This window comes from Schistocerca gregaria, chromosome 4 (genome assembly GCF_023897955.1).
Source record: "Schistocerca gregaria isolate iqSchGreg1 chromosome 4, iqSchGreg1.2, whole genome shotgun sequence".
In the NCBI taxonomy this organism is placed as follows: Eukaryota; Metazoa; Arthropoda; class Insecta; order Orthoptera; family Acrididae; genus Schistocerca; species Schistocerca gregaria.
In genome coordinates, this window is record NC_064923.1 from 181929229 (window position 1) to 181936679 (window position 7451).

The following is a 7451-nucleotide window of genomic DNA, read 5'->3' on the forward strand; positions in this document are numbered from 1 at the left end:
TCTCTATGCAAACTGTGTAAACGTAATTCAGTGTGGGCTCATGTGTTACCAGTTTTTATCCTTTTATCTACAGACAGAGATAGGAAAATGTTTGGCATTCTATATATATATATATATATATATATATATATATATATATATATATATATATATATATATATGGGGTAGACAGCTAAGACAGGCCACCTCAAATTTATCGAGAATGAATAAATACAACGAGGAGTGAGTTTCTGTTTCTGTCAAGATATGGTGGACAATATGGGGAATTTCCTGATTTTGCAACTACCTTTCATCGATTATAGTCACCGAATTTTGGTACCTACCTCGTTTTCTTTCTTTTTTTTAAATGGAACTATAGACTTTTTTCTATGGCATTTCAAAGAAGCTTCTAAGAGAACTTCAACGCTGTAACATGTATGGGATCGGTAAAATAGAGTCAAGATAGCCGCGCTGCAAACCATAGTTTGCCATCAGGAGGAGAAGCTCCACAAATGTCTGCCCTATTACCGCAAATGTAAGCAAACACATAACTCAGGTTTGGTTATCATCGCCGCCAGACCAAGTGCTCAGTAGGTGGACCTCAAGCGTTACTAGACACTATCAAATGATTTGGGAGCAACAATATTTCATGTTGAATTTCCTTTGAAGCTAATGTGAGCACACGCCCATGTTATAAGGCATTTCATGCCTTCGGGAGTCGTCGATGTTTCGGATCAGACCTCTTGTTGTAATGTTCGTCACTTATAAAAATATAGTGTGTTAAGTTTGGTGAGTTTGCAGGCCATTTTAGTTTTCCTGAACGACTATTCTAGTGCCTTCCAAATGATCCCTTAGGAGGGTCTTATTTTAGATCTCTGGAATGGGTGAGACATTCGTCTTATTGATGCCACACTTATTGCCTTATATACAGTGGAATATCTTCCAATAACTGTGGCAGCAAAATGTCTTAGGAGCTCGAGATACTATACTGTGTCTCACTAAAGCTCTGGCACAGTGAATTAGAATGCAGGATCCGTTGTGTATGCATCCATGCATATACTCCAGAATTACTCGTAAATGTCTGCAGGTAAGTATACACCTATATCCATATCAAGGTTTGCATAATCACTTAAATCGGAGATGCTTCCTCGTCCTAAACTCACACCCCCTACTAAAAATTCGCCTCTGTTATGGCCTTGCCTTTAACATTATTGGAAAACACAATTATGTCAAGCAATATGCTGTCACTGAGTTTGACCATCGAATCCAGGTATTTATGTGGGACACCCCTTTTTTCTTCATGATCTGCAACTTAGCATCATAAGGATGTACAGCTAGAGTGAGGTGCATGTTGTCGTGACACATTGTTACAGTAAATTTCTGAAGAAGTATGTGCATAAATCGTAGATAATTCAGGAAACTATGCTGTACTTCTCACATCAACATGCACACCAAAAATTTTTTAGCCTGCTATCCTGTTTGTTGATTCTCGTTAGTGTGCTACATCAGTTGTTGGTGCGAATCTATTTGTTGCACAGAATTAATATAGTGCGTTTTTTTTTCAAAATTGAGATAGAGTCCATTCTCAGAGGACCGCTTGACAGTTCTGTGCATAAATATCTCTAATAATACTTTCTGTTGCCTTCTCTCTAATGGGATTTATTCTAACAGCAGTATCATCTGCAATCAGTTTCAGTTTTGTTTGTTGAAGGTTAAGTGGAAGGTAAATGTAAATGTGTATGTGGCTATGGCTTCCCGTCAGATGGACTGGTCGCCTGGTGCATGTCTCATTTTAATTCACACCAATTTGGCAACTTCCTCGTCAGTGAGGATGAAATGATGATGAAGGCTACTTGCATGTCGATGAGGATGAAATGATGAAGGCAATACGACACCCAGCCGACCTGGCTGTGAATCTAACCTCAGATTCTCGCATGGCATTCTGCCATGCTGACAGCTCAGCTATGGAGGGGGGACCCAGAATTCCCCTTAGTAATTAAAGCTTCCTACCTTTTCAACATTGCTTGAGTTATTGAGCACAGCTGTTATCATTCTCTTTGTTAAGAATGATTCAAACCAATTTTGTGTAAAGCCATCAGTTTCATGGCGATGAAGGTTTCTAAGATGATCTGCACCATCAGTCATTACAGAAAAGTACCAAACTGGTTAAATTTCCTTACTAAGGCTTGTGTTATTCAGTGGGTGAATGTGTAAATAAAATTCTCAGTATCTCATCCCTTTTGGAACCCGAACTCTGATGTGCTAAGTAAATTATATCTACCTGAGACGCTACTCGTAACTACATTACCTTTTCGAATATTTTGGGAGAACATGTCAGTAAGGGGTGATACTCTTTTAAACCTTTCTTGGCACATATTCTAATCTGGAAAGACACTCTGTCTCAGTGAGACACTACATATATCATTGATGACATTACTTATTAAATTAGAAAAACGTTTCAGAACTCCAACACCATCTGAACATAATTCTATAATTTCAGTGAAGGTTTTTGGTGCTGCTTCTAGTCGGTTAAAGTTTTGGGAAAAATGAAACGTTCACTAACCTGATTGTTGCATAAATCAAAATCACCAGAGTGGCTAAGCAGGAAATTAGTACCATACCCCCTCAAAAAAGCGAAAGAAACTGAGTATGTATTATGATAGTTTAGTATGCATGCAATGTGTGCTGTACCACGAAACTTGCCAGTCATGTGACAATACTCCCTGCGTGAATTTTTTTTTCTAACGGCTGCCAAAAGCGCTTCATTTTACTGTGATTTGGTGGTAGGAATGTTGATGTGATAAATCAGGTTGTTCAAGCCGAGTGTACAGCCATCTTATAGGACTTCTCTGGACGAACGAAACAAAATGAGTGAGATTTTTGTGCGTACAACCTGATATACTGCTGCATCAGCAAAGTGTCGTTCTGTGGAGGTGCTATGTGAGGTAGTGGGGTTACCGTTACAGCGTGCTACAGTAACCAGAAGGCGCTTTAGTCAGTTTATACAGCAAAGAGGACACGCGTCTGGTTCGGAAAATTCTTAAATTCTAAGAACATAATTGCCTTGCTGGGCACATCAATGCCTACTGGATTCTATAAAGAACAATCCAGCCGAAATGTTGTTAAGTGTTTGCATGTAGAAAACACATTCAAGCACCTAGAGGAAATATACTATCCATTGTTGTTTTCACAGCTGGATGACAATTAGGCAGAAACAATTTTGTTTGACCCAGCAGTAGTGTTGTTTTACCCTCAAGACGAAAAAGAACAAATCAAAGTGATTCGAGCAGCTGACCAGTGAAACTCGAAACGTAAAGGGGTCTGGGAATTTCATTCTCTCCTGATTTGCTTTTCTCCAGGCCATGAAGGAGACAGGAGTCTGACTCTCAAATTTATGTACGTTCTGGAAATTCATTGGGAAACATACCATCAAAGCTATGGTGTCCACAAACATTAAACATGTGGTATGTACTCCTAGGGAGAGTGCAACATTACATGGTCTCAAACTGCACAGATGGCAAAGCACGAGTGATGGTGGGGTCTCCCTTGCAGATGGGCAGCACAGTAGGGGATGTGTACATCTGCAGCTTAAGCCATTACACAAATGCCTATCTCATAGAGCCTGTTACAGCTAGCTGGTCTGTAAATAATGGTATTGATATGTTATGCCAGTACAGTAAATAATTTGATAAGTTAGCTATTTCTTTTAAAGACACTATGGTTACAGGTTTATGTTGATATTACAGCAGAAGGAGCGATTTATTTTCGCCTGTCTTGTACATTTTTTTGTCTCGTTATCATGTTAAAGTTAGCTTCTTTCCCCAAAACACAGTGAGGCCTACACTGGCATGTAAATGCATCGACATCTTGTACTTGATGTCAAGTCTGGCCGCACAAGGCATGATCAAAAATGTTCCATTTAAATTGCTTTAAAATATCTAAAGCAGCTTTCTGGGCACTGTGACGACGAGCGTTGTCTTGTCGAAACGCAACACTGGATGTCAGTGCGAAATTTGTTTTAAATGGCTCTCTTCAGTTTCTCAACGTTTCATGAAGAAATCTGAAGTGATTCTCGTTTTAAATTCCATATATTCAACCAGCAAAACTCCCTCAACATCCCAAAAAACCATAGCCATAAAATTTCTTGATGTCAAAATTTGGTGAGCATTTTTGGGTTGTCATAGAGAATTCGTATGCCTCCAAGCCATCAATTGATGTTTCGTTTTGGTGTTTTTATGTGGCACCCAAGTTACGTCAGCAGTAACAATTCTCTTTGAAGAAAACCCTTGTCCTGCCATATTATAGTGCGAAAGGAAGTCTAAGGCAGAGCCCATCCATTTGGTTTTGTAGACCTCTGTGAGCAATTTCAGAAACCACCAAGCACAGAACTTTGGGTAGTCTAAGTTATTAATGTCAACCCCGTACAGAAGCGTATGAGAGATTTATGAAAATTGTTCAGAAAGTTCGGAGATGTTGAATCTTCGATTTTCATGAACTGTTTCCTCAATTTTCTGGACAGAATTATTACTCACAACAGAAACCTAACGCTCTTCTCTTCATCATAAATTTTTGCCCTACTACCATTAAAAAATCGGACCGATTGCATTACAGTCCCTCCACTCATAACGTTACGGCCACATACAGTACACAACTGACGATGAATGTCTGCTGCTGAAACATATTGCGCTGAAAGATGTCGTATAACTTCTCGACATTCGTATTTTAAAAAACTTATTTTTTCATAACACTCAAAATTTGAAACTATAACAAGCGAATGTATGAAAGAAAGACATTCATACTTTCACAGCTGGACGCTTATTGATTCAGAGAAGATGTGATAATGGCGGCACTCAGCGCACAAGTACTACCACTTGTAACGGTACTTGAATGACGTAACCATTACGGCAGCTCACCTGAACCTCTCGATTCCAGTAATATTCAACTGTGTTTCTGCAAAGTAGTTGACATATTTCTGAGACAACATTCAGATTTGATTTCATTTGTGATAATCGATATGTTTACATTGCAATGATATTATTCTTATGTGTATTCTTTCTTTTGTCACTATGATTTTTGACGAAATTGTAACTCTGATTTTTGGGCGCGTAAGCGATTAGTTGTTTGTTGAGTTGTTAGAGAGTCAGACCTTGAGAAAGTCAAGTCTTGGACGTCAAGTTGGAAAGACGCTTAACGTAATCAGCTTACAAAATGTGGACTTTAACAGTGACTGATGTTTTCAAGTATGTTTTGTATTGTGAAGTGATGTTAGTGTGTCACGTGATATTGCGATAAAAGCAATTAAAAGGAAGTGTAACTTAAATTCGGAGTGCTGATTATTCTTTACATCACCATTGTCCTGCTAAAGTGTAATCTTCAAGAATGGTTTGTGAAGCGCATCTACAAAACTTTTGAATATAGCAGAATAAAACCTAGGCCTCTTTGCATCCGAACTTGGAATGATAACCACCTAGATTTTCAACGATTGAGCCATGATCTTACGACGAGACCAGCGTGGGAAACACAAAAAGATGAGTGCCTAGTTTTTTCATTATTACAGGAAATTACTATTAACTGTGCTCTAATGACACCTGCCACACAATATGACTGTTGTTGCCCGAAAATGCAGTATTTATCAGCGTGAGCAACACCACAATCGTTATTAAAACTCTGACCTTTGTTGTGGTAGGGGTGTTAGACACTGCACAAGAACTGCAGTTACTTTTCAGATAGCCTTGGTAGCCACAATGGTTTGTTCTTAACCATTACCATGCTGTTTTGGCGGATGCGTGAGTTCGTAGCTGGATACCACAAATCATTTACTTGTAGAAAGCTCCCATTCCAGATGAGTAGAGCTGTAGAGCGGTAGAACTGTCACTGGTTATCACTGGTAGCCTTTGGCAGAATTATCAATGTGGATTTTCAAGATTTGATTGCTAAATATGCTGCTTATCAATTAGTACATTATAACTGGCGTACAGTCTACATGAAGCTCATCAACCACAGTATGTCAGGCAAATACAATACCGCTAGCCTGTTGATTACTGTAAGCTGCCAATATCGATGGTCCAGGATGAGGCGATCATGTCGACGTTGACTGAGGCTTACATGACTATAATGGTCCAGGACAGGAGTGATTGTGACAACGTTGGCTAGTCGGGGAAGTAATTTCCCCTCCAGATGGATTCAACCCCTATTGCAAGAAGGAAATATGTAAGTATTGCGTGTGTATTACCTGAATTAGCCATTCTTGCATTTTAGGACATTGACAATGCAATGTAATATTTACTCTGAAAAGCGTAAAGTAATTATAGAGTATATCATGATTCTTCTTTATGTAATACTAGTATTACGAAACAGTTTTCATGTTGTCTTGTTTTTAATGTAGTAGAAAGATGATTAGATTCCGTGTTTTATGTTTGTCATACAGTAAAAATATGATTGAAGTTTTGTATGTTGTGTTTGTAGCTCAGATGGTTTGAGAATTGATTCAGAGGACATGAGTAAAGTGATACATTGCTAAAAATACCATGTAACAATGCCTAATTTCGATGTTTGATGTGTAACATATTTTAACATTAAACACATGACTAATACAACTAGGTTTAGACAATGACTGTAAGTATGTCTCATAGCTTATGTATTGTATGATCTACTACATTAAACAGGCCTTCTGCATGGTAACTGAATCAGTGAACTGTGTAGTATACATATGTATAGCATGGTGTACAGCCCCATACCACATTAAAATGTAATGGGAAATACTGCATGTGCACAAAAGAGTGTCACATGAAATATCACAGGGTTACTTGGTCCTGGAAGAGTGACAAGAAAATACTGCAATATCTGAACGCTCGAAGATAGATGCTATTTATCCCGCAAATGTCTACTAACCAAATTGCAGTGAGGAATCTGGGAGATCAATACAGCCTCCTACGCATCACTCTCATACAAAGGCGTATTGAAGGACTCATTCTTCCTACGTCCCATAAGCAAATGGAACTGGAAGAAAGCATAATAAATGGCTTATTGAAAAATATCCTCTGTGTTACACTTCATAGTGGTTTGGAGAGTACATTTGGATATGCAGATCAGCTGCAGAAAAGCAACAAGTAGATGTCAAAATGAGCGTGGCTATCCCAGACTAGTAATCTCAAGTTTACCTATTGTTAACACATAACACTTTTTCAGTTGCGGTAAATGTTCTCAAGCAGTGAGAATGAGAAGTTGACAACCAGCAGATTAAGAGGTCTCCAGTGTGTTTGTACGCACTCTCTCAGCGAGGAAACAATTGTGTGTTCATGAAAACGCAATTCACATGGTGAAACAGCAATTTATGGCAAACACAATCTTAATTTAGAACTTAAAGCTAATAAACTATACATGTTTTCTTCTAGGTTGCTTGTTGTCAGTTATTTTGTTAGATCTCTTCAATTATTTTACACGCACCGATATAATAAGCGTAGGCATTGTTT